At 42.9% G+C, this 15531-nt stretch overlaps 1 protein-coding gene across 3 annotated transcripts in view; it reads left to right on the forward strand.

Annotated features, from left to right (window-relative positions):
• SNX10 (sorting nexin 10) overlaps positions 1-15531 on the forward strand; it is a 76260-nt gene that overhangs the window by 34005 nt on the left and 26724 nt on the right. The gene's annotated exons all lie outside the window — the stretch shown is intronic.

Here is a 15531-nt window from a genome sequence, read left to right on the forward strand (position 1 = left end):
TAAAATGGATGGCATAGGAGGTGATAAATTGGCTGCGTTTTGGAAGGGCCAGGAAGAGGTGTCATGTGACAACCAGCCTGGATTGGACACAGTCAGTTTGAGGTGCCTGAAGGATGTCTGGACCTGGATGTCCACTAGGAGGTTCTGATTGTGGACTCCTTTGCATGTGAGATGGGGGTGGTGGCCGAGACGGAGAAGAGTGTAGAGTGGAAGAGAAGAGGGCTGCCAGTGGCCCTTTGGGGAACTGCCCTGATTAAAGTGGAAGGTGACAGTGAGTCTGTGGCTTCTCCTGGGAAGCCACGTGTGGTTCCTCACCACAGAAACTGCTCATGTCCTCCGCCAACCACACACCGCTCACTGTCTGCAGGTCAAGACCAGCCTTTGGGGTGTCAGTGCGGAGGTGGGGAGAAGAATGCCCTCTTTCCCACGGGGGCCTCACTGCATCACCTGCAGGCCCTAAGCTGCAGCGAGTGTCTGTCTCCTTCCCCTGCAGCATGTCTCATAGAACCCTTCTTGAATAGATGCTGTGGTCCCTCTCTCTTAGCAACTGTGGCTCATCACTTTCTCTCTTGTCTGATTGGATATGCACAGATGAGGAAGCACACCAATAGCTACTTCCCCTCATACACACCTCTGCTGCTACTCCTGTGTCTGAGCCACTATCACGTCTGGTCTGCGCCATGTCAGTAGCCTCCCAACGGGCCTCCCTGCTTCGGCTGTGGCCCCTGATAATCTATTCCCCACCCAGCAGCCAGAGGGATCCTGCTAACGCATAAGTCAGATTATGTCACTCCTCTGCTGGAAATGCTCCCATGGCTTCCAGATTCTTCACTGTGGTCCACAGGGCACCTGCCTCCCTCTCTGAGCTCCTCTCTCTCATCCCCCACACTCCATCCGACCACATGGCTTCCTTGGCTCCCCAGGTAAGCCAAGCTTGTTCCGCCTTGGGGCTTTGGCACGAGGTGATTGCTCCTCCTGGAGTGCTCTTTCCCCAGACTGCCTTGCACTGGCTCCCTCCTGCCTTTCAGGTTTCAGCTCAAATGTCACCTCCTCAGAGAAGCCTTCCCTGATGACCCGAATGTGAAGTCGTCCCCACCAAGTCCCCACCAAGTGATTGTGAATCACTATATTGTACACCTGTTCCATTTTCGTCATTAAGCTTGTTTATTATCTTTTTAAAGATTGAAGTACTGTTGATGTACAATATTATATGTTACAGGTGTACAATATAGTGACTCACAATTTTTAAAGATTATGCTCCATTTATAGTTATTATAAAACATTGATTATATTGCCTGTGTTATACAATATATCCTTGTACCTTATTTATTTTATACCTAATAGTTTGTACCTCTTAATCCCCTACCCCTATATTGCCCCTCTCCCTTCCCTCTCCCCAATGGTAACCACTAATTTGTTCTTTATATCTGTGATTCTGTTTCTTTTTTGTTATATTCACTAGTTTTGTTGTATTTTTTCGATTACACGTATAAGTGATATCATATAGTATTTGTCTCTCTCCGTCTGACTTATTTCACTAAGCATAATACCTTCCGAGTCCATCCATGTTATTACAAATGGCAAAATTTCATTCTTTTTTTATGGCTGAGTTGTACATTTATTGGAGAACCTTCCTTCTCCTCCCACTCTGATGTAAGTGAAACCTGGGACCTGGGGTTGTTTTGTTTGTTGCCCCATCTCCAATGTCTGCAGCAGCGCCTGGTCTTTCATAGGTTGATGAATTAGGCAGGGCTGCCCATCTACACTGGGATGAGAAGAACCTGAGCTTGCTTGTTGGGGAAGGAGAAGGGACTAATGAAAAGAAAGAAGCTGTAGTTATTAAGGGGGTGGAATAATTGATGGGCTGAGGTCTTGGAGGAGGTCAGGGAGGTAAGATCATGAAGACAAGAGAGAGTTTGATGCTTTTCTTTGAGACTAAGGGAAGTGAGTGAATATATGGGTAGATTTCAAGGCGGCAGAGGATCAAGATGAAGAGTGTAAACCTGATGGTCTTACTATCTGATGAAGTGGGAGATACAGTTATCAGATGATAGAGGAGGAGTAGACTGGGAGGAGGAAGGAGGCTGGGATGAGAGATAATGGTCTGAAGCTGCTGGATGAGTGGAAAGACTCCTGAACCCTGGAGGGCCGCACTTAGGCTGGAACTCAGAACCTGGTGATGGAGCCTGTCACAGAACGACTGGATTTTTCTTCAGTATTGGACAGGACAAGAGAGAAAGTGGAGGAGGCAGAGCCTATGTTGATCCATGTTTGGGGGGCTGGCAGGTAGAAGGAGCTATGTGTCAATGAAGCAGGAAAAAAAGGATGCTGGAGGGGGGAGAATATTTGAATGGTAGAAGGAAGTGAAGTCCAGAGGGAGAATAAGAAGGGTAGGATCAAAAGTTTTAGTGGCTTTTCATTCAAGTGGAAGAGCAATTTGGGTGAGAATGAGGAAGTGAGAAAAGGAAGGGTGGGAAGGTGGTGGTCAGAGGGGACTTTTTTTTTTTTTTTTTTTTTTTTTTTTTTTATTTTTGGCTGTGTTGGGTCTTCGTTGCTGCACGCCGGCTTTCTCTAGTTGCGGCAAGCGGGGGCCACTCTTCCTTGCAGTGCGTGGGCTTCCCATTGCAGTGGCTTCCCCCGTTGCAGAGCACAGGCTCTAGGCGTATGGGCTTCAGTAGTTGCGGCACACAGGCTCAGTAGTTGTGGCTCGCAGGCTCTAGAGCACAGGCTCAGTAGTTGTGGCGCACGGGCTTAGTTGCTCCGTGGCATGTGGGATCTTCCTGGACCAGGGCTCGAACCCGTGTCCCCTGCATTGGCAGGCGGACTCTCAACCACTGCGCCACCAGGGAAGCCCCCAGAGGGGACTTTTTAGTTTTCCATTTCAAAGAACAGTTCCTGGTTGGGATGTAGCCACATGGTAAATACATTGTTGGTAAACAAAGTGTTAGGTCACAGGAATGAAGGAGAACAGGCTAAGGTGAGACCAGGGAATGTTAGGTCATTCTGTGAGTGAGGTTCTCCTTGGAGGGATCAGGAAAAAGTGGGGAGGAACACACAGAGGAGGAGGTCCCTAAAAATGTAGAAATGAGGAGCAGGAGCCTGGAGAGAAGGAATTGATGCTAGGAAGTGAGGAGAGGGGAGTTAGTTGGTCCCATGCCTAGGTTCTGGGTGCTTCTTGGTAGGTTACTGTCTGGAGATAACAGTGACCAGGGAAATTTGGTTTATCCTGGTCCTGAAAAACAGGAGGGCTGAGGAAATGAGCAGTTTTGACTTGGGAGGGTTACCATGGAAGGGGAGGGTGGAAGAACCAGGACCCAGCTAAGATAAAGCTGCTGAGATAAGTGCAAATGTGGGACATTTGCTGGCTCTAGATTGAGGGTTCCAGGGGCATATTGGAAGGCAGGGTTAGGAGAGATGGCAGAGGGACAGGAGCCAGGTAGGGATGAGAGAACCCCAGGGGAGGGTTGATGCCTGGAGGGCCTTCAGCTTGGCAGACGTTGTGGTTTGCAGGATGAGTGACACTAGGGCCACGAATGAAGGGTTTCAGATAGTACTTTACTTTTTATTTTTTTAAGTGGCTTTGTTGTGATATCTGCATACTATACAATTTCCCAATTGCAGTGTACAATTCAGTGGTTTTTAGCATATTCACAGATACGTGCAACCATCATCACAGCCAATTTTAGAATATTTCACTACCTCATTTCACTGTCCTTTAGCTATCACCCTCTGTACCCCCAATCTCCACCTTTCCACCCACTCCACCCAAGCCCCAAGCAACCCAGAATCTCTTTTCTGTCTCTATAGAGTTCCCTATTCTGGACTTTCATGTGAATGGAAGTCATATAATATGTGGACTTTTGTGACTGGCTTCTCTCACTTACCATGGTGTTTTCAAGGTTTATCTCTGTTGTAGGATGTGTCAGTATTTCACTCTTTTTTATTGTCGGATAATACTCCATTGTATAGATATACCACACTTTGTCTATCCATTCGCCCATTACTGGACAGTTGGGTTGTTTCCACTTTTTGACTATTATGAATAATGCTGCTATTTATATACCAGTTTCTCTGTGGACATATGTGTATATACCTAAAATAGAATTGCCAGGTCAAATGGTAAACTATGTTTAATTGTTTGAGAAAATGCGAGTGTTTTCCAAAGTGGCTGCACCATTTTATATATCCACCAGCAATATATGACAGTTCCAATTTCTCTACATTCTTGCCAACATTTGTTATTATCTGACTTTTTGATTCTAGCCAGCCTACTGGGAGTGAAGTGGTATCTCACTGTGGTTTTGATTTGCTTTCCCCAATGACTAATGACATCAAGCATCTTTTTATGTGCCTATTGTCCATTTGTATATCTTCCTTGGAAGAATGTCTATTCAGGATCCTTTGCCCATTTTTGAATTGAGTTATTAGTCTTTTTATTATTTTTTCCAGCTTTATTGAGGTACAGTTGACAAATTTGTGAGGTATTTAAAGTGTACAATGTGATAATATGTGTATACGTTGTGAAAGGTTCCCCCACTGAGTTGATTAACACATCCACCACCTCACTTATTTACGTTTTTTTTTTTTTTTGGTGAGAACATTTAAATTCTGCTCTCTTAGAAAATTTCAGTTATACAGTACAGTCTTATCAACTATAGTCACCATGTTATACATTAGATCCTTAAGTCTTTTTATTACTGAGTTGTAAGAGTTCTTTATATATTTTGGATAGTACAAGTTCCTTATCAGATAAACAATTTGCAGATGTTTTCTCCCATTCTGTGCGTTGACTTTTCACTTTCTTGATGGTATCCTTTGAAGCGCAAAAGTTTTTAATTTTTGTGAAGTCTAATTTATCTATTTTTTCTTTTATTGCTCATGCTTTTATTATATCTAAGAATCCTTTGCTAAATCCAAGGCCATGAAGATTTACCTGTTTTCTCCTAAGACTTCATAGTTTTTGCTCTTAACATTTAGGTCTTTGATACATTTTGAGTTAATTTTTATATATGGTATAATGTAGGGGTCCAACTTAATTCTTGGCTATCCTGTTGTCCCAGCACCATTTATTAAAAAGACTGTTCTTTCCCCATTGAATGGTTTTGGTACCCTTGATGAAAACAGTTGATCATAGAAATATGGGTTTATTTTTGGACTCTCATTTCTATTCTGTTCGTCTATTTGTTTATCCTCGTGCCAGTCCCACACTGTCTTGAGTACTGTTGCTTTGTAGTGAGTTTTAAAATCAGGAAGTGAGAGTCCTCCTACTTTGTTCTTCTTTTTCAGGGTTGTTTTGGCTGTTTTGGGTCCCCTGCAATTAGATGTGAATTTTAGAATCGGTTTGTCAATTTGTACAAAGAATTCAGCTGGGATTATGATAGATTGCACTGAATCTATAGATCATTTTGGGGAGAATTGCCATCTTAACAATGTTAAGTTTTCCAATCCATGAACACGGGATGTTTTTCCATTTATTTAGATCTTCTTTAATTTCTTTCAACAGTGTTTTGTAGTTTTCAGAGTATATGTTTTGCACTTTTGGTAAATTTAATCCTAGGTATTTTATTCTTTTGATGCTTTTCTTCAGGTAGTGTTTTGATGGGAACTTTTGTGGTAATACTTTCGCAAAGTCTTCTTATCAGGTGAAGGGGTGGGGTGAGTGGAGAGTTAAAAAAATGTCTCTCCAACTGTTGGCTGGAGAGAGGAGCAGGGCATTTTCTGTCATTCTTTAGGAGGCTGTGTGTTTAGGTCTTTCACGGTCCTGTGGCAGGGCACTGAGGGATACATCAGCCTGCAAAGAACTCCATAAACCCAAAAGCCGATGGTCTTGTGTGGTGGGGGAGGAGAGTGAGTAGCTGAAGATTGATCACTCTTGGTTAATAGGAATGCAATCCGATTGGACTAATTCACATTAATATTTAAGTTACTAATACCCCTCCCCCAACTTCTGAGGTTTGTCTGCTTTTCTAAAAGGGGAAAATGAGTAGCCCAGATGAATCAGTAATAGGAGAAACTTAGTAGCATAAAAAAGGAAGGAGACCATTTGGGAAGTGTGAAAAATATTTTTGGATTTGATCTGGGAGGTTAAGTTTCTTGTGAGGAAAGAAGATGTCACAGCACAAGTTAGGAAGTCCATTATTACCTGCCTGTCTGCTCTAGCGGTCTGCTCCTCTCTCCTACATCTGCTTTTTATGGCTATTTTCCTTCCTCTGTTTATCCTAGTTGTGTTTTGTTCTCCCCTCAGTGGCTCTCCTTAGCATGTGTATGAAGGGAGGTGGAGGTCAGGCCCAACATACACATGCCTGTGTCCGGAGCATCTGTAAGTCTAAGGTAGCACTTTTCCTAAATGCCACCAAAATGGTTGTGAGGCTAAAATTATATATATATATGTATATATATATATATTTTTTTTTTCTTTTTCTTGTCTCTGGATTTCAAACCCTAAATTTGTCCTAGCATCATATTCATTATAGAGGTTATATCATCGAGATTAGCAAGTTAGTGGTTTCATTATTTTATGTGTTAGGAACCAGTATTTTTTTAGACTGCTAACCCTCTTTAATATATTTTTGTGTATGTGTGATAAATGCTGGAAAAATTTAATGGTAATTTTATTTGTCTTTCCAACGTTCACTGAATTTCAGATTTCTGCTTTTTTTTCCATTTTCCATTTTGGTTTTGCCTTTTTAAAGTTCTAAGATCAGACTGAGGAAAAACAGCTTGGGCTTGATTTACACATGGTTCTGCACACCTTGCCGGCCCTCCTCAAAAGCGCATGACTGCCCCACTTCAGTCCATTCTCATGTTTGGTGTAGCTCTTTTTCCTTTTTCATTTTGGTTGAGCTCTTTTGATTGCACAAATTGGGATCTCCCTCAAGCTACATCAAGTACGGGGTTGCTTATTGTAAGGACACTGTGCATGGGAACCCAGGAGACGCTGGGCACTTAAGCCACTGGGGAAGTAAGAACTCTGGGTTACGGCGCTGGCACCAGGCAGCCCTGCGGACATCAGCAGCTGAAGACGGCTTCTGTAATTCAACTTTTCTGGTGGCCGGTTTCTTTAATACCTCAAGAGATCTTTTATTTACATCATGGCTTCTGTTTAAGTGTAAGCTCTGGTCCCTTAGAACTCCAGTTAAGACATCGTTATCTCTCCCTTTTCTCATCATCATTTCCTAGCTTCAGGACCCAGAGAACTGCCAAGTCTTGGTGTTTCCTAGTCTAAATGCTGGGAGGGAGCTGGCGTCCAGCCGTCCCTGCTTCCCATGCCAGGCCGTGCCTCAGGCACCTGGCTAACCTGTGCATGGGCTTCCCTGGAGTCCGATGCCCATCACTGATGCTGTTTCCTGTGTCCGAGGAGGGCCCCACAGGTGATAGAAAACAGGGCTACCTGTAGAACTACCCCTCCAGCAAGACCCTGGCCAAGAACTTCCCCCTAGGGGAGATTTGGGAGGGCTATACCGTGCCCCCCCCCCCCCCGCCCCTATCCCCACTACAGACCTGCAAAGGACATAGGTAGCACTGAGAGCAGGTCTGGGAAAAACTGGCACTAAATTAAATTTTGAATTTTAAATAACACCACTGATGGCATATCCTTATACAGATGAAAGTAAGAAGCCAGTGATTTTTTAAATTTAAATAAAAAATTGCTGAACATTTAGGAGGAAATGAAACAAACACTGAAAGTGAAATTAGCTATTGTTTTTTTTTTTTTGGAGGGGGGAATAATAAAAGTAATTGAATACATTGTTTACTATCTTTTTAAAAATATATGGTTTTCTGGGAGTTCCCTGGTGGTCCAGTGGTTAGGACTTGGTGCTTCCACTGCCGTAGGCCTGGGTTCAATCCCTGGTTGGGGAACTAAGATCCTGCACGCCAAGCCATATGGCCAAAAAAGAAAAGAAATCCATATATATATATATATATATATATATATATATATATATAGTTTTCTTTTTTTTTCCCCACTTTCTTATTGGGATGTAGTTGATTTACGTTTCAGGTGTACAAAGTGATTCAGTCATATATACACACACACACACATACACACACACACACACAGATTTTTTCAGATTCTTTTCCATTATAGGTTATTACAAGATATTGATATACTTTCCTGTGCTATACAGTATCCTTGTTGTCTACCTATTTCATATATAGTAGTGTGTATCTGTTAATAACAAATTCCCAATTTATCCCCCCCCCACTTTGGTAACTGTAAGTTTGCTTTCTATGTCTGTGAGTCTATTTCTGTTTTGTAAATAAGTTCATTTGTATCATCTTTTAAGATTCTGAATATAAGTGATATCATCATGGTTTTCTTACTTTAACAGACGCATTGTAAACTTTTGGAAAAATACAGAAAAGAAGGAAATAGAACAGAAGTGACCACTGTTGACTTGTCAAATGTAGGTTTCGGTTCTTAAATAAATAAGTAAAGAAATAAAAACATATGTAAAAAGATCACTTAATACTTCTTGAACAGTTCGTATCATTTAATATTCTTCTGTAACATAATTTGGAATGGCTACAAGGTGGTCTCTTATGCAGCCCTACCATAATTCACTTTTCCTAGTGTACTACTTATGGACATTTAGGTTTCTATTTTATTTGATTTTTTAAATGAAAAATACTGCATCGTGAACATTTATACAAAAATTATTTGCACATGTCTGACCAGTTTTTTTAGGTTGAGATTCCAGATGTGGAATAATTGAGTCAAAGAACATAAGCAATTTCAAAATGCTTTTGAAACATATGGCCAAATTGTTTTTGAGAAATATTGAAATAGCTCACATTCCTACCAGCAGCATTCAGTTCCATTTCCCATGATGCTTGCCAGCAATGGATATCATTGAAGAAACATTCTAATTTGATAGACAGAAATATGGCATCTCATTTTTATTTGCACTTACAGCAAGGTTAAACACTCGAAATAGATTATTGACCTTTTTATCAAAAAAAATGTTATTTTTAATTGTGGTAAGAAACATAGAATTTATCGTCTTGCCTGTTTTAAGCGTACAGTTCAATAGTGTTGAGTATATTCACATTGTTGTGTAACAAATCTCCAGATCTTTGAAACTGAAACCCTATACCCATTAAACAAGAACTCGCCATTTCCCCTTCCTCCCAGCCCTGGCAAACCACCGTTCTACTTTCTGTTTCTATGAATTTGACTACTTTAGAAACCTCATAAAGTAAGTGTAATCATAAAATATTTGTCTTTTTGTGTTTGGGTTATTTCACTTAGCATAATGTCCTCAAGGTTCATCCATGTTGTAGAGTGTGTCAGAATTTCCTTCCTTTTAAAGGCTGAATGGTATTCCATTGTGTATACACACACCACATTTTGCTTATCCCTCGTTTGTTGATGGACACTTGATTTGCTTCCTCCTCTTGGCTGTTATGAATAACGCTGCTATGAACATGGGTGTGCAAATGTCTCTTTGAGATCCTGCTTTCCACTCTTTTAGATATATACCCGGAAGTGGGATTACTGGATCATAAGGTAATTCTACTTTAATTTTTTTAGGAACCTCCATACTATTTTCTATAGCAGCTACACCATTTTACATTCCCACCAGCACAAAGGTTCCAATTTCTCTATATCCTCACCAATACTTGTTTTCTGTTTTTTTGGTAGTAGCTATCCTTATGGATGTGAGGTGATATTGAGTATATTTCATAAGCTTTTTGGCCATTTGTACATTACCTTTGGAGAAATATCTATTCAGGTCCTTTGCCCATTTTAAAAATCAGGTTGTTTTCTTGTTGAGTTTGACCTTTATTGTCGTTGTTTTGTGAACTGATTGTTAGTAACCTTTGTTCACTTTTCTACAGGAATATTCTTTGCTATGGATTTGTAAGAGCTTTCCACAAATTAAGAAATATTAATACTTTGTCATACATATTATAAATATTATTATTATGTGACATTTGTCTTTAAATCCCTTTTGAAACATACAGCAGGTTTAAATTTTCATATGGTCATGTCTATCACTGTTTTCTCAAGTTCTTTGTATTGTTTTTATGTTTATGTGAGGGTAGGGAGATGTTTACTAACCATACTACTAGGACCAATTCCTCTCGGTGTCCTAGAGGACTCCTTGGGGACTTCAGTGCCCTAGGGAGCATGATGGCCACAGCATAAACTCCCTGGCATGGCCAGCCTTTCCCCTGTGAGGCAGTGAGCTGGTGAGACACAGGCATGGCAGAACACGGCTCTCTCCTCTGTGCACACTCGAGGAGCCGCAGGCACAGGACTGGTGCAGTGGGAGGAAGTTCTCCCTTTGAAGGGTGGGCACGAAGCTTTTGAGAACCCCAGATCAACACAGCTACTGGATGCCCCTGGAAGTAGCCACCCCCCGCCCACCACTTCTTTTTTTTTTTTTTTTTTTAAAGAGCTATTCCTTTTTTTAAAAAATTAATTATTTTTTTGGTTGTGTTGGGTCTTCGTTTCTGTGTGAGGGCTTTCTCTAGTTGTGGCAAGCGGGGGCCACTCTTCATCACGGTGCACGGGCCTCTCACTATCGCGGCCTCTCTTGTTGCGGAGCACAGGCTCCAGACGCGCAGGCTCAGTAGTTGTGGCTCACGGGCCTAGTTGCTCCGCGGCATGTGGGATCTTCCCAGACCAGGGCTCGAACCCGTGTCCCCTGCATTTGCAGGCAGATTCTCAACCACTGCACCACCAGGGAAGCCCCCCCCCCCCCCGACTTCTTAGATACCTCTGAGAGTGACCCAGGCTATTCGGCCAACTCCCCTTGGACCCTCTCAGGTGCTCCCTGGGGTTCCTATCTCACACCCTTTCCCCCACCTCAGTACCAAGGCTCTTGTCTAACTGTCTTATAACCCTCTCTGGAGGCAGAATTGTAATAGGAAAGGAACCAGGTAAGTGATGCCATTCCCCAAGCACGGGTGTCCCGTAGTGGAGTCTCTTCTCTAAGACTAGGCAGGAAGCAGTGTCAAAGCAAGACGGTGAGACATGGAGGGAAATAATAATCAGATGGTATCTTTTTTAGTTTTTTGCCTTCTCCACACCCAACTTACAGGCCTGTCCCCAGCCTGAAGCCCCCCACTCTTGGAAGCTGGCCACACTTCCCGAAGGGAGAAGAGGTTAAGTATGTTTTGTATTTTTAAGTATATTTCCTCCTAACACAGCAAAGAAAAGAAAGATAAAGTTGTTTCCTTATAAAAATACACTCATCTCCCCTTACGCTTAGGCCTTGTCCACTGTGAGGTTAGTTATGAATCCACCTGCACTTTATTCTGGAAACACAGGAGGTTTCTCTTGGTTTCTGTATTGGAAGTACAGGAAAACATGTCTATTTGGTTTATGAAATTGTATATTGTTATGGTGGGTCAATAACTGTAGATTTTTGATAAAACCAGTTTCATTCTGTTCAGGATATCCTTGTGACTTTGATGTAAATTCAGATCTTGTTTCATGATTAACAAGTTTGTTGTTTGGACATGGGATGGTAGGAAAAACCAAAACTGTGCTACTTGAACCTCACCCCCTTCTATTTTCATTTTAAAGAAATCTAAAAACCGTGCTTGTTATTCCTTATTTCACCGGTGGAGAACATGTGTAACCCTTTTTCACTCCACTCACATATAGAGCCTAGTTTTGGTCAGTAATTTGCTTGGCGGAGAGGAGACCACCATTAGGTGTACAGACCAAGCTTAGCGATACGAAGGTTGTCCCCTGTTGATTTAAGAAAGGGCTTTTAAGGTATAGAACTGAAAGCACAATACTCGATTGCTCTGTAGCAGGGGTCTGCAAACTACTGTCACCTGTTTTTGTAGATAAAGTTTTACTGGAACACTGCCGTGTTCATTTGATTACTTACCGTCTGTGGGGACTTTCTTACTACGAATGGCAGATTTGAATAGTTGCAGCAGAGTCCATATGACCTGCAAAGCCTCAAATGTTTACCATTTGGCCCTTCATAGAAAAATAGTGCTGACCTCTGCTCTAGAGAATTCTGTTTGTTTCACAAATGTTTTCTGTTTTATAGAAGAAATATTTCAGGGTGAAAAGTGGAGGCAGGTTCCTCCTGGAGTTTCTGGTTTTGGCAAATCCTACTTTCAAGGTGGTGATGCAGTCATGAAGACACACGTTGAGTCTCTCAGAGGATTCTCGGTAGCTGCCATATTTTCCAGTGGGGTGGGTCACCATGTAGCTCCGTCATCTGTGTGTCCCCAACTCTAACCTGAATAACAGGTTTGAGAAATCATCCCTGTTGTTTGGAATGGCTGTGAGATTGACCAATTCTTGTGAGGATAGTAAGCGGGAGGGAGAATGGATTGCAGTGGGTGACCATGGACGTATGCTGTGGTTCCCTGGTTGTGGTGGGGAGAGAAAATGCTCCAAGCACAGCCTTGTTGATGGTCACCTGGGGTCAGATCTCCACACTGGTTCCTGTAAGTCTTTCAGTGAGGCAAGAATTCTCCATATCCATTATTTTGACAGGCATAGGGGCTAACCTGGGGAATTTGGAAATCTAAACAAATGAAAAATTTTACAACCCACCAGGAGGGCATAGTTTATCAGGGGGCAGTTCCTGACTAGCGGCTTTGGTTTGCTAAATTATAGACATCTAACTTTTCTCTCAAACCATTCTATTGTGCTATCATCTAATTTCCTTCTCCCCATCAGTAAATGCCATGGCAAGGTCTAGTACCAGATGACATTTTCTATTGCGTTATAAAGGTAGCATCTTTTCCTACGTTTGAATCTGCTGTTTATTTTACATGAAGTAAAAATCTTCCATAATTTATGTTTGAGTCATTATTTCTTCTGTTGAATAACAAAAATTCAACCAAGTAGATTTAAAGATCTAATTAGCATTATTGAACGATTCATGAATTGGGCAGCATCCCATCTAGCAAGTAGAGGGGAGCTCCAAAGGGCTGCAGAGAGGGAGAGGTTTTCAAAGGCAAGACAAGCCATAAACAAACAAAAAGATTATTTCTGGCTTAGGTAACCTCCCTATGGGGGACCGAAGGAGTTACCTCATCTTCCTTTGGGGGGATCAAAAGAGTGACCTAATTGGTGCTGACTAGAAAATTTCACATTTTCTAGTTGGGATTACATTCCTGGGGAAGGTTGTAATGGCAGTTTGGTTAGGTATTAAGTCTTGGTTTTAGCACAGGTGTCTCCATTTTGGGCCTGTCATTTCTTTTTTAATACTTCTGATAGAATTATTGTGTTTATTTTTAAATGATTGTTACCTGAAAAAATGTAAAATTAATTTGTGTTCACTGGAAAAATTCAAACAATGTGGAAGTGGATGGAGTGGAAAATGAAAGTCTTCTCCCCTCTAACCCCACCCCCATCCCTCTATCCAGCTTTAAAATATTAAAGCTTGATTGTGTGTTATCTGTGATGTTTTGGAGCCAGTTTAAACTTTCAGTTTCCTATTTGTACAGTTTGACTTGGTCTGTAGCATCTCAGGGTGGCCAATGCCCTGTGAGAACTGTTCAATCCTCCTGCCTTGGGTGGGGGTGGGTGAAAAGCTCAAGTCCTTTGGGGAGAATTAAATTAAGACCCAAAATTTGAACCGTTTGTCCAGCCACACAGTCATGGAGGCAGCCTCAGGCAATAGGAAGACCTGGGTTGGGAAGCAGACTGGCTTGAGTTCACACTGGACTAATCGAGCTCTCTCCCTCCCTATGTGACCTGGGGCAACCCGCTCCCTCCAACCTTCTGTTTTCTTACCTGTAAAGTGAGGACACTCAAATCTCCCTCACAGAATGGTTGTGAAGTTTACACAAGAAAACGCAGATGTGCTTTGTTGGAGACATTCAGTCAACTGGGAGAAAGAGAATATACAAGTATTATGATGCAAGTGAGGTTAATGCCAGCAGGGACTTGCACAACACGCTGTGTAATGGGGGTGAAGAGCTGGGGCAGGAGCGGGGAAGTGGTTTCTGAGCAGGGGTGGGGAAGAGGAGTGGGAGGTGGCAGGAGGATCTGGAAGGGGTGGCGGCATGGGGTCAAGGACCCACCCGATCAGTGTTTCGGGCGGAATCCCAAGATGGATGTAACCCATGGCCTAGCCTTCAGCCAATGCAGGGATTCCTTCAATAACCTGAACTCTTGAGCTGCTCCTCCTTCCAGCCTCCGCCCCTTTGCACATGCCAGGCCCTCTGCTTAAAATGCCTTTCTCCTGTAGCCTTCCTGGCTAAGTCACACCACCCTTTAGGCCTCAGCTTAAGTGCCACTTTCTCAGTACAGCCTTCCCAGGCGACATTCCCCCACCTCCCTATTTAGTCTCTCTGTTCTTTCAAGAGGCTGTCCTTTCCTTTCCTTTCCTGTCATTTCTACACTATATTTATGAAGTCATCTCGTAAGCTCTGAGTCTGCTCTGCACTCCACTGTATGTTCCACTCCTACTCCAGCACATGGCACATAAATACTGAGTGAGTGAGTGAGTGAATGAATGAATTCCCCCTTCCCCAGCTACGTTCCCAGCCTACCTTTCTAGTCTAATCCCCAGAGAACCTCTCTGTATTAGTTTCCTGTGGCTGCCATAAGAAATTACCACAAACTTTGTGGCTTAAAACAACAGAAATTTATTCTCTTCACCATTCCTGAGGCCAGAAATTTGAAATCAAGGTGTTGGCAGGACTGTGCTCCCTCTGTAGGCGCTAGGAGAGAAGGCTTTCTTGCTCTTCCAGCTTCTGGTGACTCCAGGTGTCCTTGGCTTGTGGCTGCATCACTCCAGTCTCTGCCTCCATCTTCACATGGCCTTCTCCTCTGTGTGTGGATGATTTCTTCTCTTCTGTCTCTTATAAGGACAGTTGTCATTGGATTTGGGGCCCACCCATCTGCAAAGACACCTTTTCCAAATAAGATCACCTTCACAGGTTCCAGAGGTTAGGATGCAGACCTACCTTTTTGGCAGCTTCCCACCTTCCATGAACCCTTTCCCTCAGCTGAACAGGCCTGGCCCCCATCTCTGGATTGTCCATCACGCTTTTCCCCCATCCTCTGTGTATGCCACTGTCACACCTCTTCCTCCTCTTTCCGTGAACACTGAAATTCCCCTGGGGGTCCTCCTGCTCCCTCACTCACTCTGGCTGAAAGGACCTTCCTTCCCCTTGGAAGCGCAGCCACTGCTCACCGTGTGGCTCGCTCACCTCCTTTGGGAGCTCTTTCCTCTGCCTGCTCTCGGTTCTCCTCCCCGACACCCACCATGTGGGACTGGAGACCAGAACTGGAATTCTTGCTTCCTCGTATTTCCTGCAGTGCCAGGGACGTTCGTGGAGACTCAGGAAATACTTGTGGATGATAATAATCATCTGGAAAGTGGGGTCAGACTTATATTATCAAAATAAAGGCAAATCGTGACCATGCAGCCATAGCCACCTTTCTGTTGTAAAATACATGTGCATGCATAGAGTGAGGGGATTAAAATTTTTTTTTTTTTTGGCAGGGAGTAGGTGTTAAGTCCAACTAGCTAAGTGGGGTTTTAAGGAACAATAGACAATCTTAGGAACATGCAGGGCCTGGAATCAGCCCAG

This window comes from Balaenoptera borealis, assembly GCF_965194805.1.
Source record: "Balaenoptera borealis genome assembly, chromosome: 7".
NCBI classification, from domain to species: domain Eukaryota; kingdom Metazoa; phylum Chordata; class Mammalia; order Artiodactyla; family Balaenopteridae; genus Balaenoptera; species Balaenoptera borealis.